Genomic DNA, 14,068 nt, shown 5'->3' with positions numbered 1-14,068 from the left:
ACAATGGGTCCAAGCTCAGCCAAGGCCCCAAACAGAAGCTTAACAACAGTGTTGGGCATGACAGGTAGTCTGTGGTCCTCAAAGGGAAAGAAGGAACCACCAAGTGTGAGTATCTGCCTGGCAAGCAGACCAAGAATGGAACAAAGTGGTTTTCATTTTCTTTTCATCCCTGGGCTGGCAGAACAGTACTTGGTACCTTTGAATATGAGGTGGGGAAGCATATGATTGATCAGACTGTAGACAAATGGTGACATCACTAGTGGAAGAACTATCCCAAATACCCCTATGCCCTCTAAGGGTTTTGTTAATAACTGGGTTATAGATAGGGCGATCAGAAGTGACCCTAATCTAGGCAGAGAGAACAAATAATTTTATCTAATTACCACTCACGTGGCAGGCACTTTTCATTTTGCCATATACTTTTTATATCATTCTCACGGTGACTCTAAGAATTGGAGACTATTATAGCCCCTGGCTGATGGATGAAGAAGGACTTACAGAGGTTAAGTAAAATGGCCTAGGTCACGTAGCTGGTAAGTGGCCAGTTAGGCTTGGAAACCCATCTAAACCTCTTTACCTGCCCTGAAAACGTCCATGTACATCCATTCAGCAAACATTCACTGAGCTCCTCTTGAGAGCTGAAAATTTCTAAGCACCAAGCTAACACTCCGAAAAACTTTCAAGGATATCCTAAAAAGAGGCAATGAAGCAAGCAATGCCAAAAAATCTAACAGAATAAATAGAGCAGGCAGGGTGAGCAGTTAAGGGTGTGTGTGTGTGTGGGGTCATCAACAGTAAAATAAAGCAATGACGGGAATAATTCAGTACCTTTCAGTAACAGTTCTCAGTGTGAATGGGTCTTGAATCCCAAATCAAAATACACACATTCACTTGGCATGGTGGTGCACACCTGTAATCCCAGCACTCAGGAGGCTGAGTCAGGAGGATTACAGTGAATTCAAGGCAAGCCTAAGTTATATAGTGAGTTAAAGGCCAACCAGAACTGAATAGTGAGATCTTGTCTCAAAAAATAAATAATAGCGTATATTAAAGTAAAAAAAAAATAATAATAAAGGTAAAATTTAAAAACAAAAACTTAGATTAATAGAATGGATCAGAAAACAAAATCCAGTGGTATGCCATAGACAAGAAACAAATTTAAAGCAAGAAGTTATTCATTAACTAAAAATCGAAGTATAGAAAATAATATTCCATGCAGTAAGGACCCAGACAAGCAGCAGTGATTATCCTGTTTTTAGACAAAAATGAACTTCAAATCAAAACTGATTGAAAGAGGCAAAAGAAGGTCACTACATATTGGTCATTACATAAGGAAACAATTCAAGTGGAAGAGATAACCATTATAAACGTATATGTGCACCCATCTTCATAAAGCAAATACTACTGGACATAAAAACCTGATAAAGATCAACACAATTATAGTGGGGGAATCTCAATATCCCACACTCACATATAGACCAGTCAACTAGACAAAAAATCTACAACAACAAAAAATACCACTTGGGCAGTATGTTTATGTACTATACCAAGTGTCACTTAGGCCAGTGTTATTTTAATTAGTCAATTGTTGTATTGAATATACTTAATAAAGTTTTCATTTTAATATTTCCCATTGTCTTGTAAAGATTAATGAAAAATATGTAGTTTTTGGTCATCTTGTATTTAAATAATTGGACTGGTCAGAGGTTAACAGATATCTACAGAGAGTTCCACCTAACAACAGAATGCACATTCTTCTGAGCAACACATGGAATTTTCTCCAAAATAGACCACATTCTAGCCTTAAAGCATGCTTAAGCAACTGCAAAAGAATCAAAATTATTCCATATGTATTATCAGATCATAGTGCAACAAAACTAAAAATCAGTGGCAAAAAAACCCACCAAAATTATGCAAATGTGGAAATTAAGCAATACTCTAGAATAATCACTGAGTCACAGAAGAAATCAAGGAAGAAATTAAATGATTCTTAAAATCAAATGATAAAGCCAGTGCCATGTACCAGAACATACGAGACACAGGTGTGAATGGTCAATCACAAAAAACATAATGAATTCAAATAAATAACCTAATGACAGACCTCAAGGTCCTAAAAAACAAGAGCAATCCAAAGCCAATGCTAGTAGAAGGAATGAAATTATAAAGATCAGAGTGGAAATTAATGAAATTGAGACCTTAAAAATTCAAAGAATCAATGAATCAAAGAGCTGGTTCTTCAAAAAATAAATGAATCAAACTGACAAATGCTTAGGAAGTCTTTCAAAAAAGGAGAGAAAAGATATCATCAGTGCAATTAGAAATGAAAAAAGTAAAATAAACACCCATGAGATCTAAAAGATTAGTAACTATTTAGAAAGCCTGTACTCCAATAAATAGGAGAATCCAGAAGAAATGAAGAGATTCCTAAATACATATGAATTACTAAAACTGACCCAGGAAGATATAAATACCCTGAATAATTCAATAATGGGCAAGGAAATTGAAATAACTAAGAAAAGCCTAGGTCCAAAAAGTTTCACTCCTGAGTTCTATAAAGCTTTAGAGAAGATCTAATGCCAACACTCCTCGAAGTCTTTAATAAAGTAGAAAGGGAAGGAGTACTCCCAAAGTCATTCCCAGAAGCTAGCATTACCCTGATTGCAAAACCAGACAAGGATCCAACCCATAAGGAAAACTCCAAGCCAGTCTCTTTAATGACTGGGGCTGGGGATTTAGCTCAGCGGTGTGAGTATCTGCCTGGCAAGCACAAGGTTATGAGTTTGATCCCTGGTACCAGAAAAAAAAAATAAACATAGATTTAAAACTCAACAAGACACTGGCAAATAGAATGCAACAAACCATCAAGAAAATCAAACATCTTGATCAAGCAGGCTTCATCCTAGGGATGGATGGATGGCTTAACACATCCAAATCAATAAATGTAACACATAATTTAATCAGAAGCAAAGACAAAAATCATATGGTCATCTGAAGAGATACAGAAAAAGCCTTTGACAAAACACAACATTTATTTGGAGTACAAACCCTGAGGTAAATAAGTGTAGAAATCTTTTATCTCAATCTGACAAAAGCCATTTATGACAAACCAATAGCCATCATATTAAATGGGGAAAAACTGGAAGTTTTTTTCTAAAATCAGGAACAAGATAAGAATGTCACTATCACCACTCTTTTTTTTTTTTTTTTTTTTTTTTTTTTGTCTTTTTCATTTTTATCGGTACTGGGGATCGAACTCACGACCGCCTGCTTGCAAGGCAGGTGCTTATGCCGCTGAGCTAAATCCCCAGCCCCACTATCACCACTCCTGTCCAGCATAGCATTCAAAATATTAGCCAGAGCAGGCAAAAGAAAGAAATAAAATAGATACATACAGGAAAAGAAGAGATCATGTAATCATTACTTGCAGATGACCTGATCCTCTACATAAAAGACCCAGAAAATTTCACGTAAAGACTCCTAGAATCAATGACTACATTCAGGATATAAAATCAACATAAAAATCAGTAGTATTCCTACACACTAATAATGAACTCCCTGAGAAAAAAATTATGGAACAATAATAGTCTTCACACAGCAAGAAACAATACTTAGGAATTAATCGAATCAAAGGAATATCTCTACAGTGAAAACTGCAGTACTCTGAAAAAGGAGATTAAAGAGAGCATCAAAAAATGGGAAATTAAAAAGGCAGGCAAGGTGATTCATGCCTGTAATTCCAGCACTCGGGAGGCTGAGGCAGGAAGATCTCTTGAGAGTTTGAAGCCGGCCTGAACTGCACAGTGAAACCCTGTCTCAAAAGAAAAAAAAAAGGAAAATTATCCCCTGTTCCTAGATTAGCAGACCCAACATTATTAAAACTATAACTGATACACAGATTTAATACAATCCCAGTTAAAATAGATAACATTTCTCACAGAACTAGAGAAAACAATTCTAAAATTCATGTAGAACCAAAAAGAGACATAGAATCTGGGTGTGGAAGCATACATCTATAATTCCAGCACTGCAGGGGGCTGAAACAGGAGGACTGCAGCAAGTTCAAAGCCAGCCTGAGCTACATAGTGAATTCAAGGTCAACCTGAGCTACATAATGAGACTCTGTCTTGTAAAAAAAGTTACATTACAAAGCTACAGTAATAAAAACAACATGGCACTGGTACAAAAACACACATGTGAATCAACACAATAGGATAGAGGATACAGAAACAGCCTAGGAATATTCAGCTGTCTGATCTTTTGTTTTTGTTGCTTTCCATTCACTTTATTCTTCTCTGGTAAAAACCCTAAGTTGCACCTACTGCCACAGCTTTAGTCCTCTAGACTGAGACTCTGGTGTGAGATTTAACAGGATGGTCAGTAAATTCCTGGTAGAGAGACTTGGTGGGCACAATCTCTTTCTGGAGGTTGGGGTCAGGTAACTGTCATGGAGTTGGCATCAAAAGTAGCCTTGGCAAAGTTGCCTAGAGAACTGTGTAGCCCTCTGTCAGCAGTGTCTTGGGCACAGGGACTGAAATGATATCTGTGCCTCTGGATCAGGGATGGGACACCAACACAGAACCATAACGGCCATCAGCTTGCAAGGGACAGTGCAGGGGAAGCTTGCCTGTCTTGTTCCCCTAGCAGCCTCTCTGCATGGGGACAATGGGGAGCTTGGCCAGGACAGTGACCCCTCGGACTGCAGTGGCTACTTCCTTGGAGCACTTTACACCTAGACTAATGTGACCGTTGTAGCTCCCAGTGGCAACAAATGCCTTGCTCCTGGTGTGCTGGCCAGCACAGGCATGGTCTGCTCCTGATCTGCTTCGGCATGGGCATGGTCTTGAGAACTTCATCCCTGATGTGCCCAGGAGACAGTCTATCATCTCAGACTCCTTGATGGGTAGAGAGAAGAGATACATTTCCTCCAGGGACTTGATCTTCACGTGCTTGCCCAGCTGGCCCCACTTTGTGATGGACATCCACTCCTTGTTTTTAGCCTGCCACCAGGCTGTCATGAAAACCTCTGCAGAGGTGTTGTGGCCTCCCACACTTGGGTCCCCCAGGCCTCTCTTGCTGCACTGGTGTCATCTGCTATTTGATGTTTTCCCGAGGAAGAAGCCAGTGGCCTGATCTTTTACAGAGGGGCCACAGACATTCACTAGAGGAGAGATAGACTGTTCAACAAATGGTGCTGGGAAAACTGGTTTTCCATACGCTGAAGATTGAATCTGGACCCATATCTCTCACCATCTCCCACCATGTACTGAACTAAAATCAAAATGGGTCAAAGAGCTAAATGTTAAAATAGAAACACTTAATCTGCTCAAAGATACAGCAGGTAAAACTCTTTAAGTTATAAGCGTTGGCAAGGACTTTCTGAACAGAACCCCAATTACACAAGGGATAGCATCAAGACTCAACAAATTGGTATTATATCAGATTAAAAGGCTTCTGCACAACAAAGAAAACCAATAGAGTGAAAAGATGATCTACAGAATGGGAAAAAATTTTTATCAGCTCTTTCTCAGACAGAGGACTAAATCAATAATATATAAAGAACTAATAAAAACACTAGGCTCCCCCCAAAATAAGAGACCTAACCAAAAAATAAGCAACCAAAATGAAGAGACAAATTTTAGAAGAAGAAACATAAATGGCCAGTAAATAAATGAAAAAAAATGTTCATCTTTTCTGGCTGTCAGAGAAATGCAAATTAAAACTACATTGTGGTACCATTTTATCCCAGAAAGGATAGTTATCATTTAAAAAATCTAATAACAATAATTGCCGGTGAGAATGTGGAGAAAAAAGTCCATTTAATTGTTGATGGGAATGTAAAGTAATACAAGCACTATGGAAATAAGTGTGGCAACTCCTCCAAATACTAAAAATAGATCTTCCATTTGACCTGGATATTCCCCTTCTAAGTATCTTCCCAAAAGAGTTCAGATCATCATATTGTAGGTATACATGCATACTCATGTTTGTACAAGCACAATTTATCATAGCTAGAGCTTGGAAACTACACACATGTCCAACAGATGAATGGCTTTAAATATGGTATTTACACATAATGTGATACTACTCTGCCATTAAAAAGGGCAAATGAGTTATTTCTAGGACAATAAATGCACCTTGATAAAGCACCTCATGATGTTAAGTGAAATAAATCAGACACACAAGCTTAAATATATCATGGTTTCTCTGACATGAGAAACCCAAAATGTAAATAGCAAAATAAATAGAGAATAAGAAATAGGGAGATGATAGATTTTTTTTAACGTGGATATTGAAGATGAATGAGATGATAGATTTTTGTAAAAGTGAAGGGGACCAAGAGATGGAGAGAGATTGGAAAAAGAATGAGGAAGGGGATTAAAAAACAATTTTATGTGATATATACATGAACCAACTTGTACTGTAAGCAAGTACCAATAAAATTAAAATTTAATTTAAAAATATGTTCTGAGCTAGGGATATAGCTTAGTAGTTGAACATGGGCTAAGTGTGCATGATGTCTTGGGTTTAATCCCCAGCCCCAAAACAAAAATAAAAGCAAGAACCAAAAAAAAAAAAAAAAAAAAAAAGAAGGGCACACTGGGCATGGCGGTGTATGCCCATAACCCCAGCTCCTTAGGAGACTGAGGCAGGAAGATCTCAAGCTTGAAACCAACCTGAGCAATTAATTTAGCAAGTCCTTGTCTTGATGAAATCACAACAGACCCTGCAGAAATCCAGAAAATCATCTATACCTACTCTGAAAACTTGTATTCTAATAAGAAAATACAGAAAAAATGGACAGATTCCTAGATACATGTGAATTACCAAAGCTGAACTAAGAAGATATAAAAATTCTTAATAATCCAATGTCAATATATGAAATCAAAGATATCATTAAAAACCTATCAACAAAGAAAAGCCCAGGCCCTGACAAAGTCACTGCTGAATTCTCTGAGATATTTAATGAAGACTTAACACCACTACTTCTCAAACTCCTTAACGAAATTGAAAGGGAAGCCATACTCTCAAATTCATTCCTGAAGCAAGGATTACTCTGATTCCAAAACCAGAGAAGAACTAAGAGAGAGAATTATAGGCCAATGTCCCTAATGAATGTAGATGTGAAAATCCTCAGTAAGATACTGGCAAACAGATTGCAGCAAATTGTTAAAAAGATTGTACACCATGATCAAGTGGGATTCATCCCAGGGATGCAGGGATGGGTCAACATATGTAAATCCACAAGTGTAATACATCATATTAACAGAGCCAAAGACAAAAATCATGTGGTCATCTCAATACATGCAGAAAAAGCTTTTGACAAAATCCAGCACCCATTCACGATAAAAAAAAACCCTATCAAAAATCAGAATAAATGGTCCTTATCTCAATCTGATAAAAGCCATCTATGACAGACCAATAGCCAACATCGTACTAAATGGACAAAATCTGAAAGCTTTCTCTCTAAAATCAGTAACAAAACAAGGATGCCCACTGTCTCCATTCTTATTCAACATAATCCTAGAAACCTTAGCCAGAGCAATTAGACAAGAGAAAGACAGGAAAAAAAATAAAGATAGGAAAGAAAGAAGTTAAACTATTGTTATTTGCAGCTGACGTGAAAACTTGAAAAACTCCACCCAAAGACTTCTAGATTTAATAAGCAAATTTAGTAATGTAGCTGGTTATGAAGTCAATACTCAAAAATCAATACGTGAATAACAAGCTCACTGAGAGAGAAATCAGGGAAACACTTTTTATAATGGCATCCAAAAAAATGAAATACCTAAGAATCAATCTAACAAAGGATGTAAAAGACCTCTGTTTTGAAAATAATAGTATATTGAAAAAGGAAATTGAAGATGATTTTAGAAAATGGAGAGACATCCCATGCTGTTGGGTAGGAAGAACTAATATAATGAAAATGGCCATATGTCCAAAACTGTTATACAGATTCAATGCAATCCCAATCAAAATTCCAATAGCATATCTCACAGAATTAGAGAAAACAGTCCTAAAATTCATCAGTAACCAGAAGAGACTTAGAATAGTAAATGCAATCCTGGGCAACAAAGATAAGACAGGGGGCATCACAATCTCTGACTTGAAATTATGCTATAAAGCTACTGTGATAAAAACAGTGTGGTACTGGCAAAAATACAGGCCTAAAGATCAAGGGAATAGCTTAGAAGATACAGAAACAACTGCAGACACACTAAGCCACCTTATCTTTGACAAAGGTGCTACACACATTCATTGGAAGAAAGATAGCCTCTCTGATAAATGATGCTAGAAAAACTGGCTCTACACATATTGAAGATAGCAAGTCCTTGTCTCAAAAATAAAAAATCACTTTTAATCTCATTATCCAAACAATCACTGGTAGCATTAGGCAAAATTTCTTCCAATATTTTTCTAGGCTTTAAAAAGCTTCAGTGAGTGGACATGTGTCTACGTGTGCACTGCAGCAGCAAAGCTAAGAGGTCACAGTGGGCTTTGGAGCACCTGGCTGGATTCTCCTGCCACTGCCCCTTGTGACCTCATGACCCTAAGCAAGGTCTCTCAAGCACTTCTTTGTCTCCTCTCCGGGTAATATCAGCTCTACTGCCTGGAGTTATTTGAGGAGGAATGAATTAATAATATCTATCAGCATAAAAACAAACCTAAGGGCCAGGGTACGCTCAGTGGCACAGTGCCTGCCTGGCAAGCATGAGATCATGAGTTCAATCCCCAGTACCCAAAAATAAATAAATAAGTAAACATAAAAACAAATCTGTGTTCCATGATGTTTGATAGATGAGTAGATGCCTCCCGTCTTTAACATCGTAAGCATTTCCAGAAGCACTGAGAACTTTCTGTGAACATCTGTCACATGAATGATCCCATTACATGGTTCTGCTACACTTTCCCTTCATGTGAGCTCTTGCTCATTCCATATGCTTGCTGATCCATAAACCAACCTCAGGAAGCCATTCATTTTGGTGAAAGGAAAAAGGTTTTGTTCAAAGTTATCCCTGAGGAGATGGAGGGACCTCCTGTTGCCACAAATCACCAACCCCAGGTATGAAAGGGCCTCTCAGGTAAGGAAGAGAGGGGTGAGGGAATACAAGGAGACAATAGACAATTCCACACTGATTTCATCCCTGGACATCCGGGATTGGAGGGCTGAGCCTGAACTGGCTCTAGGAGAGCATAACATGGGCCTGAAAAGCCCTCTCAGTGAACACTGGGAATTCAAGAAAGACTGCAGAGGCTCATGGGAGCAGGTGTGAGGCCTTCTGGGAGCTGGGCCTGGAGTAGCCTGACATCTTGCCACAGGATCCCAAGGCCAGAATGACATAGGAGGAACTTGGGTGCCTGAGTTTTATTGGAGTCATTGGATTGTTATGTGCCTTTTCTCTGCAAAATTGCTCTGAGCTTTGTCAAATTGCGTGTGTGTGTGTGTGTGTGTGTGTGTGTGTGTGTTTGCACTGGGATGGAATCCAGGGCCCACATATAGTAGATAGCTCTTTACTACTGAGCTTCATCCCCAGAAAAATGACTTCATGTATTTGAGTTTGAGTATCCATGTCATCACTTGTCAAAAAGCATTGTCCTCTTTTAAGATGCGTTATAGAACAGTGCTTTATAACAATTTATGAAGAACCCAGACTGCAAAACTGCAGAAATAATGCCTCTGTTAATATTATCACAAAATAGCTAAATGCCCCATAAAGTAGATGAAAAGATGCATTCATAGACACTCCCTAGCTCCAAAAGATTAAAAGGAGAATTTGTAGACCCTCCTCCATCCCCGAATTCCAGCATACTGCTGGAACCAACACTCTCCGCCTGAGGGTTAGTGTCAGCGTTGAATGTTAAATGTGTAAGTCACATCCATCAACTCCTGCAGCTGTAGAGAGCCTGAAAAGAAGATGCTGCACAAAGTTTCTGGGCTGGAGCGAGTCTGTGCAGGCCCTCTCTGCTCCCATCTCCCTGCCTCAGGCTTCCCTCCCAACCCGTGCTCGCCACACGGAGATCAAAGATCAAAGCGGCTCCCTGGGCCACACAGGGCCCCTGCTGGAACAGCCACAGAAATGCTAAGGCTCTTTGCTGACTGGGGCTGGGAGTTGTGCCAGGCCAGAGATTTGGGAAGCAAAGCTCTGCAAATGCTGGATTAAGCCCCTGAAGCAGATGTGGCTGTGGGTCTCCAGCATTCAGAGAGCTGGGTAAGAGGCAGACATTGGCTGGGATCTGGATGGCTCCAGAAACTTGAACAAAGACCTGGAGAGGCTCCACTGGTAGAGAGACTGCGGATGGGTCAGCTCTGTGTGTGTGTGTGTGTGTGTGTGTGTGTGTGTGTGTGTGTGTGTGTGGTGGGGTCTGTCAGGAGCCTGGAGTTGCAGCGAGCTCTTCCAGTACCAAACGACCATATAGACATCTCCTCGATGCCTTGGGCAAGGGGTGCTCCATGCATGGTCCTCTCTCTGCTTTACACTCAGCCTCCCCATTTTCAGAATGGGAATGACTGAATGACAAATTTGCAAAGGAGTCAGGATTTGAGAAATGGTGGTGCTTGCAGCGGCGGTTCACATCTATACTCCCAGCACTCAGGAGGCTGAAGCAGGGGAATCACTGCAAGAGGTCAGCCTGGGCTACATAGTGAGACTCAAAACACTGGAGAGGAGACAGAGAGGGAGGGAGGAAGAGAGAGACAGAGAGAGACAGAGAGAGAGAGAGAGAAATGTAGGTACCAGAAATCTATGCAAAACCCAGCAACTCAGGTAGAGGTGGCCTTGGTGTCTTTTGAGATAGATGACTATTTTGCTTTGTTTTGTGTTTTGAGACAGGACTGACCTTGAATTTATGGCAGTCCTCCTGCCTCAGCCTCTCTAGTGCTGGGACTACCAGTCCAATTCCTGGAGGGTGATTGGGAGGACCAGAGAGGTAACCCACCCAGAGGCAGGATATCTCTCTCTACGGAAAAGCCTGAAATTTCTTCACGGACAGTTTGAAGCACTAGGTAGCTGAGTTAGGATAAAGAAGAAAGGAGCCAAAGGAAGAGGCCGAGCCTGAGACCTGGACAGATGACACTGGATCCCCTTGGCTGACTACATCAGCATGCAAGGACAATGTAAGAGAAAGACACTGACTGGATTTTGGGGTGTTGGCATCACCTTTTGGAGGTGATTTTTAGGTCCTTTCTGATCCTGATAAAGAATTGAACCAAACAAGAATAAATGACAGCAAAGTTTCATGTTTATTAAAGGTAGGGAAAAACAACTTGGCAAGCACAAAGTCATGAGTTTGCTCCCTGGTACCAAAAACAAACAAACAAAAAAGAAAGAAAGAAAAAGTAGGAAAAAACGGAATGGTAGGGGGGAAATGGCTTCTGTAGAGTGGGTTTGGGCCACATAAAAAGCCCAGGGAAAAAAGAAAAAATAAAAATACACCCTCCAGTGTAGGGTGCGCTACTGTGAAGAGACGTGGTAACAAGTGCATGGTGGCAAACATCCTTGTTTATGTGTCCCACACTGTCACCATGTCCAGGGCATCCTATTGAAAACCTGCTCGAGTTCTCAGGAGAAGTCCACGTGCAGGGTCCTGAGAACTGTTTTGCATGGTGTCCCAGAATCTTGTCAACTTCCTTTCCTAGCTAGTTTTAGGCACTGTAAATTCCCGCCTCAATCTCACTGTAGTGAAAAGAGTACCAATTTGGGGCAATGCCTGCCGGGGCCAGGACTGTCCACCCCCTGAGCAACCTCTTTGCTGCCTTTGTTCATCTTGGCTGCAGACTCTGAAAGCTTATTCCTGGGTGGTGATGACAGCCCTGTCCCTGGAGCTGTGGAGAAGCTGGTCCTTGGATTTCACTGAGGGTTTCAAAAGGTATTTATTTGCATTTTGAGGTTAATTTCCTTTTGTCATGTTTTCCCCCTTTATTTTTGGCCTCAGGGAAAAGGCTTTTCATCGTTCTAGTCCCTTGAAAGTAATTTTTCTCTGAAAGGATTTCTTACTACCAAAGAAGACCCCACCACCACTGTGGCTGGCATAGGGTGGGCCTGGGATTGCTGGGAAAAGGTCAGGAGGGCTACAGGAGGGAAGGCGACTTTGAAGGAAGCTCAGGAGAAGGGTCTGTGTGGCAGCAGGAAGCTTCAGGTGACAGGCAGAGGCACTGTAGAGGAGGTCTCTCCCTCTGCATTTGTGAACCAGCTGTCCCTACAGATGGGCTCCCTGCCTCAGAAGGCAACAGTGTAGGGTGCCGAGCAGCCAGTGCCAGTGATCTGTGCCGGGGCTGCCTCTATGTAATTCTAATGTTGACAGCACTTTGCCTTTAAGAATCTTGTTTCATTTTATTTTTAATGTCCTGTGGATTGAACCCAGGGGCTTCTCACTGAACTACATCCCCAACCCTTTTAAAATTTTCTGTTTTTATGAGAGGGTCCTGCTAAGTTGCTTGCCCTGCCTGGGCTGGAGCTTTCTATTCCCCTGCTGTAGCCTCCCAGGGTGCTGGGACCACCAGTGTCTACTACCACGCCTGGCTCCATTTGTCTTTGAACCCTCCTTTCTGCATTGTCCTGCTGCCTCTGAGAGGCCAACACAGTCATGGCTGCTGCTCTAAGACACATCCTGTGCACTGTGCAGAGTTCCCCAGCACTGGGCCTGCTTCTCAGCCACGTGATCTGTGTAGGCTGTACTTGGAAGGACATTGCAGAGCCGGGCGTGCTGTGTGTGCCTGTAATGCCAGCACGTGGGAGGCTGACATAGGAGAATAACCAAGAGTTCAAGGCTTTCCTGGACTACATAGTGAGTTTAAGGCCAGCCTGAACTGCATAGTGACAACAACAACAACAAAACACAAAAAACAAAGCAAAGAAGAATTCTGCTACAGTTTAAAGCTCTGCTTCTTTATTTTGAAGTATTTAAGAGCTCAGTCTCTGAACTTGCGCTTGGTAAATTAAAGCCAATAGGTCAACCCAGCGTGGATGTGAGCCACAGAGTGGGACACCGGGGTCACCACACAAAGGCCAGGGCAGACTTCAGGACGCAGCGCAGGGTGGCCCTGCACATGTGTGTGTATGTGTGTCTTTGTGTGTGTGTGTCTGTGTGTGTCTGTGTGTGGCTGAGGCAGTCTGCAGCCCTGCCAGGCCAGGATTGGTAGCAGCTACAGTGACAGCAGCAACAGCCACAGGAGAGACAAGGAGCTGGAGCAAGCCTGGGACCACGGCGGGAGGCCTGCATCTGTCCCTGGCTGCATGAGTAGGAAGTCAGGTCTCAGTTCCAGGAAAGGAACTGCTGGGCCTGGGCTATAAGCTTTGTCAGCAAATTATTACAAAATCAAAGCTGGGATGATGACATTGCACTAAAGCACAGCAGGGAATCATTAGGACTCTTCTGAGAGTCTAGAATCTTCAGCTTGGGAAAGTAACTGCAGAATTACAAAGGAAATATTCACATATTTAGAAATACAAATTAAGTCTAAAGGTCACTGCATTCCACAGAAAAGAGTATCATCACAGGAAGCTTCTGTTAAACCAGTTACGGTACTAACAAGCAAAGTAATTTTCAAAATTAATCCTTTTTTTTTTTTTTTTTGGTACAGGGGATGGAGCTCATGACCTTGCACTTGCCAGACAAGCACTTACACCACTGAGCTAAATCCCCAGCCCACTCTTTCTTGTAATTGAAGGTACAATGAAACAATGCATACATAGGTGCTTTAAAATGGTCCTGAGTTTAATCTCTGATATGAAACAAAAGGTGTCTGCCTCTTGCTTTAGTGTCTTTAAGTTTTTTTTTATGACCCTATAAGTTACAGATAATGTGAGGAGGAATATTAAGAGGCCATTATGTAAAAATACATTTAAAACTGAATTCAAGTGGTCAAGACAGCATCAGCCTGTAGTTTCCCCTTCTCACAAAATCAAGGCCAGGAGTTCGAGGCCAGCCTAACAACATAGTGAGGCTCTTTCTTTTTTGATTTTTTTTTTTTTTTTGTGAGATAAGGTCTTACTATGCAGTTCAGGCTGACCTTGAATTCATTATGTAGCCCAAGCTGGCCTCAAACACACAGTGATCCTCCTGTATCAGC

The 14,068-nt window shown here is 41.2% G+C and overlaps 1 pseudogene; it reads right to left on the bottom strand.

Moving 5' to 3' along the window:
- Positions 1-4,304: 4,304 nt before the first annotated feature.
- On the bottom strand, positions 4,305-5,015 carry LOC100714218 (small ribosomal subunit protein uS5-like; annotated as a pseudogene).
- Between the last annotated feature and the right edge of the window lie 9,053 nt (positions 5,016-14,068).

This window comes from Cavia porcellus, unplaced genomic scaffold (genome assembly GCF_034190915.1).
Source record: "Cavia porcellus strain 051 isolate PalLab524CR breed Dunkin Hartley unplaced genomic scaffold, mCavPor4.1 scaffold_31, whole genome shotgun sequence".
In the NCBI taxonomy this organism is placed as follows: Eukaryota; Metazoa; Chordata; class Mammalia; order Rodentia; family Caviidae; genus Cavia; species Cavia porcellus.
The sequence above is the reverse complement of the archived record's forward strand: the minus strand, read 5'-3'. Positions and strand labels throughout refer to the sequence as shown.